Below are 21,115 nucleotides of genomic sequence, written 5' to 3'. Positions count from 1 at the left end.
CTTTGAAATAGTAATGGAGGAAGGAGTATCTGCTGTTTATGTGAAGTGATGAATCCTAGGACAAGAGCAGACTGCCAACGTGTCAGTGCTTGCTCAGAAAAACTCATCTAGAACAACTAGGAGGACACCCCCCCACCCCCACCTCCCGCCAGGGGCTTCCCTGAGCTCTTCTGGACAAAATACAGACTGCTTTGGTGCTCCTGAATGGGAGAACTTGAACGAGGCCAACCTGTTCTGGGAACAGAGCCTACAGAGAGAAGACAAGGTCCATCATGCAAATGCAAGCTTTGCCTCCATTTTTGGGGAACAGTGTGCGCAGCGGTCCCACACACTACCCTGGAAGCCAAATAGTAAGGTCAAGGGCAGTGCTTTGATAAGGGGAAGATGCAGACAGTCCAGGATGGGGCTGCTCATCCCAGTTTGTGTTCCTATTTTACTTGGAACCTCCTCATGCCTCAGATTCCTTAGGTTCTTAACCCTGTGTGCTCTTAAGGATGCTGCAGCCGTTGTTCCTCTAATTTCTCTCTCAAGAGAAGAACGCGGAGCATCACATTGGGTATTGCAGACAAAACAAAACCTACCTGCCCATTGGGACAATGCACCATGGAAAAGACCATTTCCCAGAAGGGACGGGGATAATGCACCACCCCAAACCATCAAGTTCACTTTGTTCAGATTTTTTTTTTTTTGCTTTCCCACTTCCTCTAACAACTCCTCATCTTCCCTCAAAACATTTTTATAAAATCAACAGAATCAGGGTCATAGCCTTTGAAAAATGCACACACACACACACACACACACACCTCTACAAGAAAGAAAAACATCAAGGCAGCTCTCTCATGATCATACTCTATAAATTTATATTCCTGACTTGCAGCATCTAACTCAAGGAATCTAAAGAGAAACGTTCTGTGACAGAAACAAAATAAGACAGGCCTAAGTAAATCCTGTGCTGGCAGCACCACCATTTACATATTAAGTGAAAGATGTCAGCTCACTCCATTCTGATTTTATTTTCAACTCAAGTGCGGAGAAGATTTTTTTTCTGGAGTCTAAATTTTATCATTGCAATTCACAGTGCAAAAAAAAACTTAGTACACCCTACCTTTTCCTTCTCAGGATGTAAATCTTCCTCCTCACCCCCCAGAGTCCTGCAATAGGAAGGAACTATGTAGAAAGCTCGGCGGTCCCCCATCCCACCCCCTCAGTTCACTTTGGTGACTTTTAAGCAAGTTTCTCTGGGACACTCAAAGTCTACACAGAGTCTGTTTCAAGCAGGGTTTTCTTCAAACTGTTTTGAAACAGTTTTAACGTATTCACAAGTGTCAGAGAAAGTTGTGGCCAGCTTGGGCTCGCTGTGAAGGAGGGGGGGACACTGGAAATAGAGGCCTTCCTTTTTTTTTTTTTTTTTTTTTTTTACTAATTGACACCATCAGGGAAATGCACAAAGATGAAGCATGGGGGAAATAAACTATAAATTTCCAGTGTAGGTCCCATCCAGGGACAGATTAAGGGAGGTGCGTGCTTTGAGAGCTGCCAAGAACGTTCAGGTTCAGCACAAGGGTCCAAGCACGGCGCAGACTTGGCAAAGCCTTTTCCTCTTAATTTCATACTTGCGACTATGTACAGGGAAATGTAATCCCTGTTTTTTCTGAGAAGCTTTCCCTTTCTAGAACATCCAAGCACTGCTTTACAAGCACGTACCTCATGAAAAGGGAGCTTATAACATGGAGGAAACTTTCCTGCCAAACAAGGAAGTCACTCCCCTGACAGTGAGAGAGATTGTGTTGTAGGCGAGTGCTTCAAAATGTATTTTGCTCATCTGCACCCTGCACTCTGCTGCAAAATAGTTCTCTGACCCCTGAGAGTGGACAGAATGATAAATGTAAAAGTAGAGACTGGGGAAGGAAAGGCAAAAAAATAAGCCATATTATTGAGCACTGAGTATGTCCCAGAAATGTGTTTAAGAATGTTGGATACCTTGTTTCATTTAATTTTTGCAGCAACCCTATGATACCACTTCTTTCTTTTTTTCTTTCCTTTCTTTTACCACGTAAAAACAGAGACACTGGGGACAAGATGGTTTGGGTAACTTCTCCAGAGTTGAAGGGGCTGATCTAGAAGTAGGATTACAATCTATATCATTTTAAAACTACTCTTTTTTTTCATTACACAAGAGAGTTTCCAATTGCAAGGGTCTTTAAAAACCGTAGACCCAAACACTACTAAAGTCACAAATAAATTGGAAACAAAAACCTTGATTCTTAGCTTGGACAGACCAATGCTGTGTTTGCTGCAAAATGTTTCTTTGCCCCATTAGCATCCTCCTGTCATAATTGTTAACGTAGTTCCATGTGTCATCAGACACAAGCCATACTATGCAACAAGGAAGACAGGGAACGGATCAGGTATACAGATCAATTGTTTCAACAAATACTTACTTGAGGCCACTATACTACAAAGCATTTAAGGTAAAAAAAGAAAAATCCATACAGGCATAGCCTCAGCCTGCCCTCCAGCCCCCACTCACAGTACCTTTTGCCTACCTTCTACCCCATCACACTACTATCATCGGAAGCTAAGAAGACATTCTCAAAGCAAAAGCACACATAGATATTCACCAACACAACAGTGGGGTGGTTCAATCCCCACGGGGAAGGTAGAGTGCCTAGCCAGAGCCCACCCACCTTGTCTTCTTCCCCACTTTCCCATCATCAGCCCCATTTCCATCTAAACCCGGTTCCCATCCACCCCTCATACTCCAAGCCGCTGGCTCCACTCATCACCCAGTGACTTGGTGTTCTGTGCAATCGTGTTCTGTTTAATGAGCAAACTCCCACATAGCTGCAAACCCTGATACCGGCATTCTTTCTACCTCACTGTCCAAATGGGAATGTGGCTTTCCCTTAATTATAAATAGCTCTCAAACCCCCCCCCAAGAAGCTGTTTCCTCTTCCCTGGTGGCTTTCCCTTAATTATAAATAGCTCTCAACCCCCCCCCCCCAAGAAGCTGTTTCCTCTTCCCTGGGCCCAATTTGTAGAAGATCACACTTGTCCCCAACCCCCTTGCAGAGCTTGGTCCTATGCTCACTGCATGAGAGCCCTTCTCCTCTGCAACCCCCTCTCTTCCCTTCTTGATTCAGTCTTCTGACGCTGGATGCCTTGAGCACCTGTTTGCCTGAGACTCCATTAGTACACTAAGCTTTTGTTGAAGATTGATGGCCTTGGCCTCTCAGATCCCAACCTCCTCACCATCAGTGACCTTCATCTCCTCTCTATTTCTCACAACAAAGCGGCGGGCCTCAAAGCGTGGTCCTTGGACCGGCAGCATCCACATCACCAGGAACTTGTTAGAAATGCAAATCTCAGACGCACTCTAGACCTGCTGAATCAGAATCTCTAGGCGCGGGACCCGGGATCTACTTTAACAAGACTTCCGGGTGATTCTGATGCATAATTTGAGAATAGCTAGTGCCAAGGATGGCCACACCAGGAGTCATGTCATCAACTGGAGCTTTTCAACTCTAAGATCCCTGCTTCACCAATTTGTCATCATTGTTTCTACTTCTTTTAACCTTGCTAAACTAATATTTGCCTTGGTCTGGAGGTCTAGAGCCTCTTTTGGCCTCAATTTCATCCAGTCTGGACCCCTGGTAAGCCATTTACGTGATGCCTTTAAGCTTGCAATTGCCCCGTAACTGGTTTCCCCTAAATTTGGACTTTTGGCAAAAGCTATGAAATTGTGCTCATTTAATTCCAACTGACTATCTTATCTGGGCCCTTGCTGCTGGTTTATAACCATATTATTCATTTTCTTTTGGGTATGCTAATTTGTTCTTTATAATAGTCCTAACATTTATCCATTTTCCTCGATACTCATATTTCTGTCCAGTCGGAAATATGGCCTTGACTCTTACTTTACTAAGAACAAAGTCACCCAACCACGTTCCCTCCATTTTTTCCCACTGCTCTCCAAACCATCTCTATAGCTGCTCCTCCTGACTCCAAAGTAGAGGAGAGAATCCTCCTCTCTGATACTCTGAATCTTCTCCCTTACGACTCCACCAGAACCTCACTCCTCAGGAATGCCAGTGGAATGGAGGGCCTCTAAGAAGGGAAGTTTGAGACCGTGTTGTTCGGAGGGCAAAGGAGGGTTGTCAGTGATTAATAATGTCATGTGTCAGATAGTAAAACCGAGGAAAGGTTGTTTTGTTGTGGTCAATACTAGATAACTGGTTTCAAAGCTGCTGTTTCAGCAGAGAGGTGAGGACAGAAGACAGATGGTAGGTGTTTAAGCGAAGGAAGTAAGGATGTCAAGGTGTGTATGGCCCACTATGAAAAGAATTTCGCTAAAGAGACAAGGGCTCAATGGGCAGTCTTCTCTCCACCATCCATTGGTGAGGTCGGCGTTTGTTCTATGCAAAGGGAAAGGAGCCAGTAGAGAGGGAGAGAGGAAAGACAGTGGAAGGTGGGATTATTGGAGGTGAATGGTCCTGTAAAGGACAGAAAGAGAAGAGAGAGCAAAACTAGAGGGATATATTCATCAAGACTCTTAGTTGCAAGTGATAGTGTATCTTCTTCAACGAACTGAGGCCCAAACAGGAACCTACAGGCTTAACGACCAGCAACAGGAGACGCGCAGCTGGAGATGGCGATGCCCAGAGATTGGATGCTTCCAGGACCGCTCTCTCACCTCTGCTGCCTTCTAGGTATCTTTCACACTCCCATGAAGACAAGCAGAAGCCAGACCCATGCCATGGGCTGCCCCTGGCATGTATCTTCCTAACTTTGCCATCAGAAAAGAAAGCCTTTCTCCTCAGCTTATGTTAAATGCCATCAAGACTCTGATGGGTCCAGTCTAAATTTTGTGCCCAGCACTATGGTCAGAGAAAGAAGGGGAAGACAGAGGATTAGGGCTGATAGTCCCCATTAGAAATGTACATGGATGAAGAAGTGGCTCTTCTTCATTCTCCCACAACACATAGGGTGCTTTGACTAACACACTAGGAAGAAATGATGTACAGGGCAGATGAAAACAACTAGTATCAACTAGATGTGGTTAGCCTTGGATAGGAACAGAAGCACGTCTTCAGACACCAGGATGGATGTGAATGTATATGTGTATGTGTGTATATATATATATAATGTATATGTTATATATGTATATATATAATATGTATATACACATACATATATATAGTTACATAGTTACAGATGTATGTAACAGGCAGGGTACTCTGAAAGCAGGTGCTGAGACAGTTTTGTTAGCAAGATCAACACTTGTGAGGGAAGGGAGGAGCTACATTTGGCAAAGGGAGAAGTAAAGCCACAGTGCAGACCTCCATCAGCCCAGAGGAGAGCTCTGGAGTGAGTGTCGCTAGTCAGAATTGTCTTGTGTCAGTTAGAAATGGTTGGACCGAAGTGCCTGGGCCGTTATACACCTGCATCACTCATTCACTGGATGTGGGCTGTTCCAGGAAAGGCATGAGCTCAGGAAAAATCATGTCTTATACAGCTGAGGCAGACTTGGGAGATGCTGACAGCTGAGAGCCGCTCTCTGCATTCCCCATACCTGGGCAGCAAGTCCTTCCTTAAAGAGGAATTCCGGATGGTGCATCTCCACATCTACCATACAAGAGTAGAACAACAGAGGATGTTCAGGGCAGTGAACTTACTCTGTATGATACCATAATGGTGGATACATGTCATTATACATTTGTCCAAACCTATAAAATGTACAGCACCAAGAGTGAACCCTGATGGAAACTATGGGCTATGATAAGGAGGTGACAGTATAGCTTCATTGACTATAACAAGTGGCCACTCTGGTCGGGAAGACTATGCCTATGTGGGGGCAGGAAGTCTATGGGAAATCTCTGTAATTTTCCTTCACTTTTGTTGTGATCCAAAACTACTGTCAAAAAAATAAAATCTATTAATAATTTTTATATTTTTATCACTTTTTAAAGATTTATTTATCTAAGAGAGAGAGAGTGAGCAGGGGGAGGGGCAGAAGGAGAGGGAAACAAGCAGACTCCCCACTGAGCAGGGAGCCCAACGAAGGGCTTGATCCCAGGACCCCAAGAACATAACCTGAGCCAAGATCAAGAGTGGGCGGCTTAACCAACTGAGCCATCCCAGTGTCCCTAATAATTTTTAAAAGAATTTATTTAAAAAGTTATGTCAAATGTCATAACCTAGGTCACAGAGTGGTGTGGTCCTTTCCTATGTCAGTAAAAAATTTTAAATGCAGTGAATTCTTTCAAATACCTCTCATCAAGAGGTAGAGTCTGTTTCCTCTTCCCTTGAATCAGGAGGGCCTATGACTGCTTTGATCTTTAGATGATGTCAGAAGAGACACTTTGTTATTTCTAAGCTTAGCCTTTAAGATAACTTTGTCTCTGGGAGCCCGGATGTGTCAAATAAGAAGTCTAATGACCCAGCTGGAGAGATTGCATGGAGAGACTCCTTGGAGATGGAGAGGAAGCCAGCTGAGCCCTGTCTCCCAGCCATCCCCACCAAGGTGCCAGGCATGTGAGTGAAGCTGATTTGGACTCTTCCAACCAACCCCCCCACTGAATGCTGCCATGTGACCCAGTTGATGCCAATCAGCCAAACCCTGCCTGAAGATCTGACAAAATTGTGTGATATTATAAAATGGAGTTGTTTAAAACTTCTAATTTGCGGGGGGTAGATATTTTGATATGGAGCAACAGATAACTAGAAGAGTAGGCAAGAGCGGAGCAAAGACATGGGAGTTCTGGAAGCAGTCCACACAAGAGGTAAAGAGACAATGCAGAAACAGCCCGGGGAAGGAACAGAGATGGACAGAGATTTATAAATAAGCAAGCTGCTTGGGGGGACTAGCCAACACGTGTGACAGATCTGACTTGTGCCAAGATGGACATCGGCTGCTGGCTTCCCAACTCCCAGGGAGGTAGCAGGTGAGGTAGTCTGCTGATGCTAAGATCTGGGAGGAAATAAGACTGGGCCTGGGGGAACACAGAGAAACTTGGGAAAATGGTGGCACAGTGTCAAGACGAATGCAAGATATGAATAATAAGGTTATCAGTAAGCACTCGCTGACGTCAGATGGCCAGGATGTGTGTTGGTCCATGTCACTGGCGTTTAGCGACCCTCTCACATGAGGCTGTGCCATCGAGGAGCAGAGTGGCTCTGCAGTTTGTGGGAGGAGTGAGGGGATGAGGGTGTTAATGAGCGACGCAGGGATGAAGATGGCCTAGATGCAGTTAAACGGGTGAAGGAGAGGCTGAGGGTGTTAGCATCTTGATGAAAGTAAAGATCAGCGTCTCAGGGAGCGGTAGTGGCTAAAAGAGTTCTTTCATCATTTATTCATTCAACAAATACTTCTGGAGTATCGACTGTGTGCCAGGGTAATTCAAAGCTGCTCCATTTCTCTGCCTGAGAGTAAACAAGAAGAGGAAGATAAAATGAAATTAACTAAGTCCACTTAAGAGGAGTTGAAACCATTGGACAATATGATCTTCTGCATAATCCATGGGATTCAATTATGTTTCCATTACTGTTGAGAATAAAGAGTTTACCATATCCTAATTATTTAAACACATTGTAAAAGAAATGCATGGAAGGGCCCTGTTTCAGACTGGCCTCTGAAATATACCATGTTCAGAAAGATTTTAAATTGTGTTTTAAATGTTCCAGACTCTGTTCAGACCATACAGAGAATCTGACTTCTGACCTCTGTTGTATAATCAAGAATAAATAGTTTAACCTTTCCGCTCTTCCGTGTAATTATCTATGGCAGAAAACAACGCTGACCACTACTATCCTAAGCATTCGGTAATTCCACTCATTGAGTATGTATTTACTGAATACCTACTATGTAACAGGTGTTGGGCTGGGCCCAATAGAAACAATGGTTATTGACAATGTTGCTTATCTTCGAGAAAACCTAGTTTAATATCGGAGATAGGCCCATAATCAGTTACCCACAATACAATGTGCCAAATATTAGGATTATGAATACATACTATTCTTATTATGTGAGAGGGAGAAGAGATGTTACATTAATTAGATGTTCTATTTGTTACATACTTCAGATAGTTTATTTCATTTACTCCTCACAAGAGTTCTACAAAATAGGTATTGCTTGCCTGGGGCTCTATGGCTCAAAGAAGAAACTAACCTGCTCAAGGTAGTTACAAAGTTCATGTCTCTCTCCAAAGCCCATGCTATTTTCCCAATCCCAGGAAGCCTCCTGATGTACTACATTTACTTGCTTATGTCTGTTTGTAGATTGGGTTGTATTCTGTCTAAAGGTAAGAGTCTTGCCTTACTCATCTCTATTTTCTTCCTATGTCAAATATATATAAGCTAGTCAACAAATATGCGTTTTTGTTGATTTTATTTATTTGACACACACAGAGAGAGAAAGAGACAGTACAAGCAGGGGGAGTGGCAGGCAGAGGGAGCCCAACTCGGGGCTCGATCCCAGGACCCAGAGATCATGACCTGAGCCGAAGGCAGATGCTTAACCGACTGAGCCACCCAGGTGCCACAACAAATATGGATTTCATAACCACACTGAAGTACAAGTTTAACAAAAGATGTTCCCTAGAAGTACACAGTTGGCATTAAAGTTATTATTTGTAAGAAAGAACATGAACGAAAGAATGTACAAAGGAACAGATGAAGGCATGACTGAAAGCTGGATGTGCTCTCATCTCAGGGCGTTTATTCGAATTTGCTGTTCCCCTGTCTGCAGTGTTTTTCCCCAAAACTGTTAATGTGGTTGGTTCCCTCAACACTTTCTTCAGTTCTCAGCTCAAACGTCACCTTGTCGGTGTGACCTTCACTGGCCACCCTATCTAAATAGCAACTACCCCTCCAACAACCATTTCTCTACACTTACCCTGCTCCATTTTTTTTCACAGCACTTACCACCACCTGACATATTACATATTTGCTACCCCCCTCGTCCTGTCTCCCCTGGTAGAACATACATTCCAAGTGAGCAGGACCCTTTCCTGCATTGTTCACTGCTGCCATCCATGTTGTGGGTGCTCCATTAACTTCTGCTACAACATAGTCACAGAAATCCAAGTCCTTCCTACCTTTTCTCTTGTCTGACCTGAAAAAGCAAATAACTGTATCAACCCTTTAAACAGTGCTGTGTTCCAAAAGTATAATCACTCTGTGAAGAGAGCTCTGAGATTGCATTTTCTTCTCCTTTATGCGCGTGCACACACAACGGGGTTCTGTTAGGATATGTTGCCACTTTTCCCGTCTGCAAGAGTTGGAGATAAGAACTGCTGTGTCCATTCTCTCCCCAGTGAATTGAAAGTGCAAAAGGAGCCCTTTCCACCTGCTTAGAGGAAGGTGTCTGGACTCCTCCCCCACTCCATTCCTCCTCATGACCACTGGTGGTGGTTTGGAAATTCTGTGATAATATCATCTCAGCCACTGTGATGTTGAAGAGGGAAAAGAAGAAACTGCAGGCTAATGTTTACCTCACAGTAAGACAAAAGCTCCATTCAGGTTTTCCCTGTGTCCTGCAGACAGCCCACAATCAAATACTGTTATTAGAAAGGAAATTCACTATCTTATGCAGGCTTTTGTTTTGGTTTGTTTTAGACAATTAGAGAAAGTACTCATTTCAAGATAGCATGGAAGCATAATACCGTAATAATATTCACTGCAATAGAATTTTACCTTTATGATATGATCTACAGTGGCAACCAACTTCATTGCCCCATTCTCCGTGTCTCTAATTACTTGGAGTAACATCCTAACGTTGTGATATTTAAGGGTAGGTCCAATGTGACTAGGATGTTAACAGACTGTAATGCAGAACCTTTGGGATTAAAAGAAACCATACGCTGCTGAGCTCACACTCAAAGCTGAAAGGGTAATAATACTTCGTATGGCTCCCTTCACTTCTCGCTTTCTCATCCCCACCTTCTGTATTAGAAATAAGTCCCAGTTGGAATTTTCCCCAAATTACGGGTGAGATTCCAAGAAGGTCAACAATGTCTTATGGTCACCCAGCTAGAGACAAAATAAATAAGTACAGACAAAACTAAAGCCCATGTCTGTTGGCTCCTGTGACCTCCTCTACTTGCTCTAAATAACCCAGAAAAACTGAAAGCCTGTGCCATGGACCACAGCCTTTGCCCTTCAGACTTGAATTTCTGGATCTCCAAGTCAATAATAAGTCACAGTGTGGACCATATTCAAATAAGGAAGGCTTTGTGGAGGTAATACATGAGGAGAGCCAAAGTGGAAAGTGTGCCCCCAGGAACCCAGCCCAGGCCAGTGACTTTCTCAGGGGAGAAAGCCCTGAATCACATACTGAGCAGAGGGAAGCAGGAGTCCCCAGATGAGCCTTCCAAAGCAACCTGATTTCTGCTCTGGCCAAGCATTTAGTCTGAAACCCTCGCAGGCTCAGCAATAAATCACTGTTTCTCTCCTTAAATTCCTTTTCTGCAATGAGGAGAGTTATTTACTCAATGATTAATAGTGCCCTGAAAATATTCATACAGGTGCACTTCTTCATCATCACTCCCCCCTTCCCTCCTCTTTCCTCATTCCATCTCCTCCCTCCCTCCTTCCCCCTCTTGCTCACTCTCCCTTTAGCATAAGCCTTCAAATCCTCAGTCTTGCTTGGGCTATTAGTTTGCTATTGCTGCATTAAAAATTACCACAAAATTAGCATCTTAAAACAACACAAATTTGTAATTTGGCAGTTTCTCTAAGTCAGAAGTCTGGGAAGGGCGTGGCTTGTACTCAGAGTCCCACTGGGCTGAAATCAAGGTGCCAACTGGGACTGCAGTTCCCATCTGGGTCCTCTTCCAAGGTGACTGGTTGTCAGCAGAATCCATGTCCTTGAGGCGAAGGCATGGAGCTGCCCATCTTCCTGCTGCTGTCAGCTGAGGACTGCTCTCCATTCCCCGAGGCTCCTCCAGGTTCCTGCCATGCGCCCCCATTGGCCATTCACCACGTGGAGTTTGCTTTCTTCCAGAATAGTCGGCATCTGTCTCTCCGACTGCCTCTTTTGCAACCAGCTGGAGATGACTCTGCTTTTCAGGGGCTGACGCGATTCAGTCAGGTCCATCAACTGTCGTACAGTAAATCACTGCAGCAAGATTCAACATATTCATGGTACCGGGGATTACACAGGGCGTGCATACATGGGGCATGAGAAATGGGAGCGGGGCATCATAGAATTCTGCCTGCCGCACTTAGCAACAGCATACTCTGTTTGTGTGGCACGTAGTATACATAAAGAGAGTCTCTTTTTCTTTCCGAGAGATGACTCTGCCCTCCTACTTGAAACACTCTTTTTTTTTTCTTTTAAGATTTGTTTATTTATTTGAGAGAGAGGGAGGGAGAGAATCTCAAGCAGACTCCATGCCCGGTGCAGAGCCCAACGCACAGGGCTTGATCTCACGACCCTGAGATCACAACCAGAGCTGAAACCAAGAGCCAGACACTTAACTGACTGCGCCACATTGGTGCCCCAAAATGCTCTTGATTTGTCCTCTGAAAGCCACTGTTTCTCTAACCTCTAACTACTGTGTCGGTTCCTTTTCATCCCCCAGCCCCTAAATGCTGCAGTTTCCCAGGACTCTAGCCTCTTTATCCACAGCATTCCCTAGGGCTTTCATCCCACCCAAGGGCCTGAAGTACCACCTACACACAATGGCTCCCTAATTTATCTCTGCCTCAAATCTCTCCCCTGAATGCCTGACTCACATACCCAACTGCTTCCTCAGTATCTCCACTCGCCGTCCAATAGGAATGTCAAACTTGATGTTTCTCACAATAACTCGATTCTAACCCTTCCCCGAACTATTCCTCTTCAAGTCTTCCTCGGTTCAGGAAGTGGCAACTCTTCCATTCTCTAACTCTTCTTTCTCTCACATACCCCAGACCCAATTCATCAGTAAAGTTTCTTGGCTTTACCTTCAAAATATGTGCAGAATCTGGCAACTGCTTGCCTCCACAGCTAGCAAGCTCCCTTGCCTGAGTTTTTACAGTATACACCTAACTGCCATATTAATTTCCATTTTTGTTCCCCCCTTCCTCACTCCAGTCTCATGTCTACACAGCAGCTGGAGCGCTTCCTGTAAAACATCAAATATATCTTGTCACTCCTCCGCTGAACATGTGCCCAGAGAAAATGTCAGAGCCTTCACTTCATGATCTGATCCCTGTCCCCTCATCTCCCGACCTGCTGTGCACCCCTCCCTCCATTTCACCACAACGCCCCTCCTACACACCAAGTGTGTTCTGCCCACAGGGCCTTTGCACTTCCTCTTCCTGTTGCTCTTCTTCCAGATACCCACTCACTTCCTACCTCCTGTACCCTGTTTTATTTTCTTCGTGGCACTATCACTTCCTGGTAGATGAGGTAATACAGTGTATGTCTTTCTTTCCCATCACCATATTAAAATGTAAGCTCCATGACAAAGGGGACTTGTCAGTTCAATGCTGTGTCCCAGAGCCTCAATTAGAGTGTCAGAAACATAGTAAGTATTCAATGAGTATTTGCTGAATAAGTGAAAAATATCCAATAGCTTACACATCAGAGAACATAGATTTTTCTCTACATGGTGCTTTTTTTTTTTTTAGTAGAATTAAAGAAGGCTTAGGATAACCTTGTAACTCTCTTTAGAAAATGAGCAAATTCACCCATATAACATCAGAGTGAGAACAAAGGAAGACCTTCATGGAAGAAAAATATTCAAATGAGCTATATATTTTCTTTCATCTCAAGGGCTATAGAGTAAGTTTGGGTCAAGTGTAGTCAGCCTCAATGGAAACCAGAAGCTGTTTTGCCTCCCTACACCTTTTTCTGCAAGCCAAACTAGATTCCCATCTCCACATCTCGGTTCTATAGTTCTCTGCCTGGCCTGTCCTCACCTCGACTTCTCAAAATCCTACCCATCCTACCAGATCCATCTGAAACACCATCTTCATCATCAACTATTTCTTGATTCCCCCACATCATGCGCCAAAGGCACCCTATAGCCCCCTATCCCAGATGGCCATCCGTGTGTGCCTTCTTACCCCTCCCTCTTCCCACAGTTCCCCACCTTAGAGACTATGGTATTGTGCGACTTCTCTGTCCTCCATAGCGCTTAGCACCACGTCTTACCAGAGAAGATGCTCACTATATGTGTGTGGAATGAGATCAGATTGATTCGAATTAGTGCTTTTAATTGGGAAATTAGGCATTTAGCTAGCAAACTGTTTCATTGCACTTGCAGGCCTTAGGGACCGAGAAACAGTCACCTTAACCTCTGACAGTCAGTTCAATAGCCTGAGACTACAGTCACCTTGCTCAGAGGAAGCTCCCAACCAACTGAGGATCCTATTATTTCATCAAATGGAAGGGCTAGTCAAGAATGGTCAGGAAAAAAAAGTCCTCTTTTTAAGTACATTAAACTCTCTACCTCTTTTCCATTTCATGTTCACTAGCTGTATTTCAAAAAAAAATGTACTTTTAAAATCTTTATGAAAAGCAACTTCTTTTCTATTCAAGTGGAATAACACTATTCACCCTGTGCTGCCCATCGCCCCTGCTAATGCTTCCCGGGCAATATAGCAAAGGGCTACTTTCCTTCACAGTCTTTGATTTGTTCTTTCTACATCCTGTAATTTCCATCCACACCGGAGAGCCAAGTGCTGTGTGGGGCTAATTAAACACTATAATTATCCATGAGCTATGGCCCAGAAGCAGAGAGAAAATCTAACACATGTCTGATTGTAATATCAGGTAAATACTCAAGATGTGTGACTGGCGAAATGCAAAATATTCTATTCATTTAATATTCTTGATGAATAGTGAATTAGTCTAATCACATTAGCTATTCTATTCATTTATTAGGTGAGAGTGATTAGAAGTGAATAGCTACAGAAAAAACCCTCTCAAGTTGCAAAAATTAGACTTCTATAGTTTTATTATGTTTATTTTCAACTGAGGATAATTGTCTGTAGCTTTCCCCAAGATAGTCGAAACCCCTTGAAAAACTGAGTACCAGTTACAAGAGTAGAGAGAACAGATGAGAAGGCACAGGACTGGCATATAAATGCTTACATAGTTTGTATAAACACATAAAAAATACTGCATACAAGCATTGTGCTTCCAAGGATGTAACCATACTGTTTTTCTTTTCCTTTTTTTTTTCTTTTACTTTTTTATGGAGGTATAATTTACATACAAAAAATACATAAATCTTAAGTTTACAGCTCATTGAATTTTTACATACATATATATATATATATATATGCCTCTGTAACCACCACATAGTTCAAGACACACATTTTCTAGAAAGGTTCCCTTCTGTCCCTTCCCAGAGGTAACAACTATTTTCACTTTTATCACCATACACTGGTTAGCCGGTTCCTAAAACCATACAAATGGAATCATACAGTCTCGCATTCATTTTTAAAGAGCAGTACAAGGTCATTTTAATGCAGAAAATCAAATCAAATGGGAAAGTCCATAACCCCACCACCACCACCAAAAAAAAAGAAAGAAAAACCCTCAACGTTAAAACAATGAATGAAATACATACATATTATTAGATCTTTCAGACATCACAGGAAACTACTGGGGAAAACCCTCACTTCTTCAAAAGTTGTTCATTCCTAAGCAAACCCTGTTGGATCTCCCCCATGGGCTCCTTCACATCCTCCCATCCCTGTGCACTCTGCTCGGGTCCCCGGGAGGCTGACCTTTCTAGGCTACCTCAGTGGCTCCTTGGGTCCCTAGTGTCTACTTGGGAACTGTCAAAGGAACACCAGCTGTGGATGGGAAGGCAACAGTGAGTTAGGTGGAAGTGTTTACCCCCCCATCTCCGCACCCCATCCCATTCCCCTCACCCCACCCCCAGACCCCTGGCTTTCTCCCCGTTGAGTAGCTTTGAGAGAGCCACACTTCAGGCAGCCTTCTCCTAAAGCTAGCTACACTCTCCAGGCATAGGAACGACTCCCTCCCCACGACTCCTCAGGCCTCCAAGATCACAATTCCCACCTTTGGCTTCCTCCTGATTGCTTCAACACTTCTGGTTGGTTTTCCTTAAGCTTCCCACACCTTTATCAATAGCCCCTTCATTAAACTCTCCTCAGCCGCTCCCCGTGAATGTGCTATCTTCTGCCCCTGTTTGCCATTCACGTTAAGTTTTAAATAGATCTTACAGGAAATACTTTTGCTTCCGTCATACGCATAGGCTATAAACTGCTCCCCCAATAAACTGTTGCTGGTGGGTTTGTCAGTGACCTACTTCTAATCAAAGTACACTTACAACATCCCCCCCGCAATTGATTCATCCTGATCTTAGAGCGCAATAACAAGTGATCCCAAATCTGTAAGAGACTATCTTGACACTTCTACGCTAATTTTACCATTTGAAGTGACTTCAGCTCTATGTCCAAATTTCTCTGTGGCAATTTCAAACTGGTCTTCAGACATGGGTGGGTGGAGCCAATATGGCTATGGTGGAACGAAAGCCCAAAGGGACCAGAACATAGTCAGACAAGAACTCACTTATTTTAAGTGTCCAAACCCCTAAATCCAGACAAACTACATTGTGGAGTGTAAGGAAACTTAGATGTGCTGTCAGAATGACCATCTTATTTACAGACCTGTAGAAAGAACCAGGGATGTTTATGGTCAAGTAGCAAAGGCCAGAGAAGGGACAGGATAGCTCTCTAGGGATGAGACCATCTCTGGAGCTCCAGGGGATGGATTCAGAGCCAAGGAGTGGAGGTTACAGTGGGGCTCTTGGCCTACCAATTTCACTTCATTCATTCACTTTTTCAACAGATAATTACTGAGAATCTACTATGTGCTATATTTGGTGCTAGTAAATACAACAGTGAACAAGAGACAAAGCTCCTGATGCCTCAAACTTACAATTTTTGTTAGAATAGACAATAAGTAGAAAACAAAGGAATATATAATATGTCAGGTATTGATAAGTGTTATAAAAAATAAAGCAGGGTAAGGAGGTTACAAAGAGATGAGAGAGGCACTCCTTTTTGTACAGGGTGATCAGGTTCAGATCTCTGAGAGGTTCTCTTCTCTGAAGAGAGGGATCCCTATGGATATCTAGGAGGGATTTGTGTGCTTATGCAGGAGAAAAATGTTCCAGGTGGAAGGAAGAGCATCCACAAAGGTCCTGAGGTGCATGTATATTTCACCGTGTTTGAGGAATAGCAAGGAGATCCTGACTGAAGTCGGATGATCACACCCGGTGGGGGGATAAGGAACATGATAGAAACTAACCTTCCACCTTAATCTGCTAGAGATAGACAGTGTAGGGCCATGAGCCCTTAATGGTACTTTACCTTTTACTATGAGTGAGATGGGAAGCTGTCAGAGAATTTTAGCAGAAGAGAGACATGATTAGACTAATGTTTTAGGAGGATCTCTCTGGATAGTATGTTGAAAATAACCTATAGTTGAATGCAAGGGAAAATAAGGAGACAATCAGGAGGCTGTTAAAATAATCCACGTGACAAAAGATAGTGAACTGGACTAGACTCACTGTGTCAGTCCATGTGGTGAGAAGTGGTTAGATTTGGAATGTATTTTGAAAGTAGAGCCTCTAGCATTTGTCATTGGATTGGCTGGCTGTAGAGCATGCTCACAAATGACATGCCAAAGATGATCCCAAGGTTTTAGAGAGGAGTAAGCTGTAGAATGCAATTGTCATTTATTGAAATAGGAAAAACTTCAGAATAGCAGATTTCAGGGGGAAATCAGGAGTTTGCTTTGGACATGATGAATTTTAGAGGTCTGTTAAGACATCCAAGCAGAGACGTTAAGTAGGCAGTTGGCTATGAGTCTGGCTTTTAGGAGAGAGGGCCTAGATGGATATATAAATTGGGGAATTATCAGAATATACATGGTATTTTAAACCATGGGATTAGATGAAACCCTCCTTCCCTCCCCCAAGTGTGTGGAAATTCAGAACTGAGCTCTGGGGCACTCAAAACTTTAGAGGTCAGAAAGATGAGAGGCACCACACAAAAAAGATTGAGGAGGAGCTACCAGTGAGGTGGGGACAACCTAGGGAGAGTGGTATCCCAGGGAGAGCAAAGCAAGTACTTCAAGGGGAAGGTGTGACCAACTGTGCCCAATGTTGCTGGTAGACCGAGCAAGATGGTGATGGAGAATCAACTGTAACTTCTGGAAATGTGAAGGTCTTTTGGAACTTTGACTACAGCCATGGTGGAGTAATGGGAACAAAGATCCAACTGGAGTGGGTTCAAGAGAGAACAGGAGGAGAGATTATGGAGACAATTCTGTGAGTGAGTTTTACAGTAGAGAAGAAGACAGGATGGGGTAGTAATTGCTGGGGATATAGGGTGAAGGAAGATGGTTTGGGTTGGCTGTTTGGTAGAAAGATGGAGACCCGTCCACCATGTTTTCAGGCTGGCAGGAATGATCCAGTAGAGCAGTGTTACAGGTGGATGTAGGAGACGGAGGGAGAATTGCTAAAGACATGTCCTTGAACAGGAGGGAAGACAGGAGTTTTAGCACACAAGAAGGAGGGTTTCCTTAGAGCCAACCATGGTAGTTCTCATCTGCCTTGTGTTTTGCCGTTCCACAGAGAATTTCACTTGGGGAAATATGAGTGTTTTACTGTAAAGTTAAAAAAAATAATTGATAACTATTTGCTTAATTTATCCCTCACATTTTCCTATGAGTCATTTAACCCCCATTTTACTAATAAGGAAGGCTCATAAAAGTTATATGATTTCATCAGGTTTCAAAAAAGCCAGTCTCAAGCTAAGTCTGGCTGATTCCAAAGACCATAAATGTTCCACGACATCAGAGCCCAGGATTGCCCCAGAGGGCCCACCAGCTAATAAGAAAGGGAGAACATCATCTTAGCATGGCAGGCACAGCAAAGCACCACTAACATAAACCATGTACGTTTATGTTGAGGAGGCCAGGGTAAGTTAAGTGCCTGGACTCTCTGCAGTGAGGCTTTTGGGGGAGATGTAGCTTGTTCAGTAGAGTTTAAAGGCAGAAGTGGGGAGAGCATCAGTAATTTACAATGTCATGGGAAAGTCCTGAGACGAGTTGGAGCCCCAAGTAGGGTTGATTAGTCCTGCGGGGATAAGAAGGAGCAAATACTTTCATGAGCTGAAAATGCAGTGACAGAAGTTGAGAAAAACATGGGGCTTCTTTGGGTTTCCAGTCACTTCAGTGGACATTTACTAAGCTCCTCCCCTGTGCACAATGCAGGGCTTTGTGCTAGAGAAAGAAAGAAGGGAGGTCATCCTCCCAGGAGTTACTTACACAATGAACAATTCAAATTCAGCATAAGATTTCTGCACAGATCAGGCAGGGTTCTCTGGAGAGGTAAAGTCAACAATACATAGATAGAGATATCGAGGCAGAGATATTTATTTTCATAGGAAGAGATCCATTTCAAGGAATTGTCGGAGCTGGCAAATCTGAAATGCATCGGGCAGACCAGCAGGCTGGAAACCCAGGCAAAAGTGGATGCTGCAGTCTCAAGGCAGAATTTTTTTCTTTTCTGGGAGACCTCAGTTTCTGCTCTTAAGACTTTCAACTGATTGGACGAGGCCCACCCACATTATTCAGGGCAATCTGCTTAGTCAATCAACTGTCCCCCTTAACCACATTTACCAAACATCACCAGGTTAACACCTGGATTAGTGCTTGATTAAGTCACTGGGTACCATAGCCTAGGCAAGCTGACACATGAAACCAACCATCACAGCATCCGATTAGTTCCCAGATTTATTCCATAGAAGCCAAACTCAGGTACTTTATTTTAGAGACATTTGCCTTCTAGAATTGCTCTTCTAATGGGATTTTAAGCCATAGACCAGTGAGAGGCCAGAGGAGGGGCTGTCTCCAAGCCATTGTACTGCTGAGGGTGGTTTATAAAGGTTCTAATTCATTGTAATTAATTTTTATTGTGCAGAAGCAGAAGGTTGGCAGAGTGAAAGGGGGTAATTTCACAAGTCAAAATAACAAATAAGTAAATACAAATAGCGCCCAAGTTCCCAAGAGCAGACCACCGTCCCCAGGTCTCTGTGAGTGAAGCACAGATCGTAACCCCTGTTGCCCCCTCGCCAGCCCTAGCTCTGGGCAACCCCTTCCCCCAGTTTTCCAGGATGCTAAGCTGCCTACAAATGCCTCCGGCCCCCACCGCCCTCTTCCTCCCCCCATGAGACCACGTGGAGGCCCTTGTCCATCAGGTGGAGCGTAGATTTCGGGTGTTGAAACAGTACACCCCCCCCCCCAAAAAAAAGGCGAGAGATGCGGCACCGAGCGGGCTGGGGAGGGAAGCCCTGGTCGGTGGTGCTGGTTGCAAACAATGAAACGTCTGCACGGAGACTCTTTGTTCCGCTCCACACTCGGAGCCCCGGCGAGCTGAACAGTGCAGGCGCGTGTGCGGGATATTAAGTCTCATTTCAAAGCCGCCGATGCTGTGGATGATGCGGGAGTGGCCGGGCTCTGGGGCTGGGAGGCTGGGAACCAACCAAAGCATACTTGCGCGGGGATGAAGACAAGTCTCCGCGCGCTGTGGGGGCGTTTTCTTTTTCAGGGCGTGAGGGAGGAAAGGGGCACTTTGACTTTCCCAGGCAGGAAACCTGTGTTAGGGTTTCTGGAGAGCCTTGAGTAATGACCAGTGTAGGTTTCTCATGGAAGACTCATTTATCTGGGTGCCACTGGGTGAGCCTGGCTTCCCAAGCTTGAAAATTTAGATTTATTGGGTGCCAGAAATTGGACTGGACACCATTAAATAGGCCCATGCACCATGAAGGTGAGGGTCGGGGGAGAAGAGTCAAAAGGGCAGAATGGATGGGGAAGGGACACGGTGTGGAGAAAAACAGCAAAATCTGATTAGGGCCATAAAATTCTAGCCACGGCAGATGCAAAGTACAAGACTCTGGAGAAGCTGGGGGCTTAGGAGCACAGCCGAGGTCAGAGAAATCTGCGGGAAGGGAGAGAGGGAGGGTAGTAAACAATTAGAGTCTCTGAACTTAAGGAAGGGCCTTGCCAGAGAGAGGGTCCAGGAGGTGGGGCGAGAGACAGAGAGACAGAGAGACAGGGAGAGAGGTACCACAGAGTCCTGAAGTCTGCACAAAGACAAACCTGCTGTTAGAAGAAGAGGCAAATCGATAAAAAAGCCATTTGCTGGTTACAAAAACAAAAACAAAAACATATATCTTGTTCAGCCTCTTGCTCTGAAACAGAAGAAAAGCTTTGGGATTTATGGAATGTGGATTTACATAGAGAGACCCCGTAATATATATAAATACTCGGCCAACTTCTAATATGAAGAGAAAGGCCGAGGGAGGCACATTTGCAGGAGGGAAAGAGCAGAGGAAAGTGAAATCCAAGCTGTGGGGTTCTGGGCTTCATTCCCCCAGTGAACGTGGGGAATTCATACTCCTCCTGGCGCTGCAAGTTCTTCATTATTTTTATCTATTTTCTCCCTTGGGCTAGAGGAGCAAGGTAAAAATGACCCTGCAGGCTTTGAGATGCTTAAACAAAAATCTGTGTAATGCAACACAGCTGATGTGAATCTCTCTGCCCAGGAACAGAGACGCTCATTCAATATTTGTCTCCTCTCCGCAAGGCACTGCATTGGATGTACAAGTGGAGAAGTGCATGGTAGGCACTTCATTCATTCATTCATTCATTTATTCATTCATTCAACAAATGTCTGGGAGTGAAAAAGATGAATAAGATTCATCACTTTCCTCAAAGTGCTCCCATTCCTGTGGGGAGAGATAGACAAGTGAACTCACATGTAGGGTACTCTGGAGACATGAAGCAGAGAGCTGAATTACACAGAAGAATCACAGCCTCTTCTCAGAAGGGGTGACTTAAACACAGGTTGTGGGTCCCTGGAACTCAGTGGTCTGCAGAAAATCACATTTCTCAGTCAACAACCCAGATGTTGGGGCTGCACATCAACACACATGTGGCCGTTTGGAAATGCCTGGATTTCTGGTGATTATATCCAAATGCCCAGCAGCATTTGGAGAAAGGAGAGCATGCATGTACCTTGTAAATAATGTAAGCATGTATCATGTAATAATTATTTTGATGAGCGTTTTTTCCACAAGG

The sequence above is a fragment of the Phoca vitulina genome, unplaced genomic scaffold (assembly GCF_004348235.1).
Source record: "Phoca vitulina isolate PV1807 unplaced genomic scaffold, GSC_HSeal_1.0 scaffold38, whole genome shotgun sequence".
Taxonomy (NCBI): domain Eukaryota; kingdom Metazoa; phylum Chordata; class Mammalia; order Carnivora; family Phocidae; genus Phoca; species Phoca vitulina.
Note: the sequence above shows the minus strand (reverse complement) of the source record.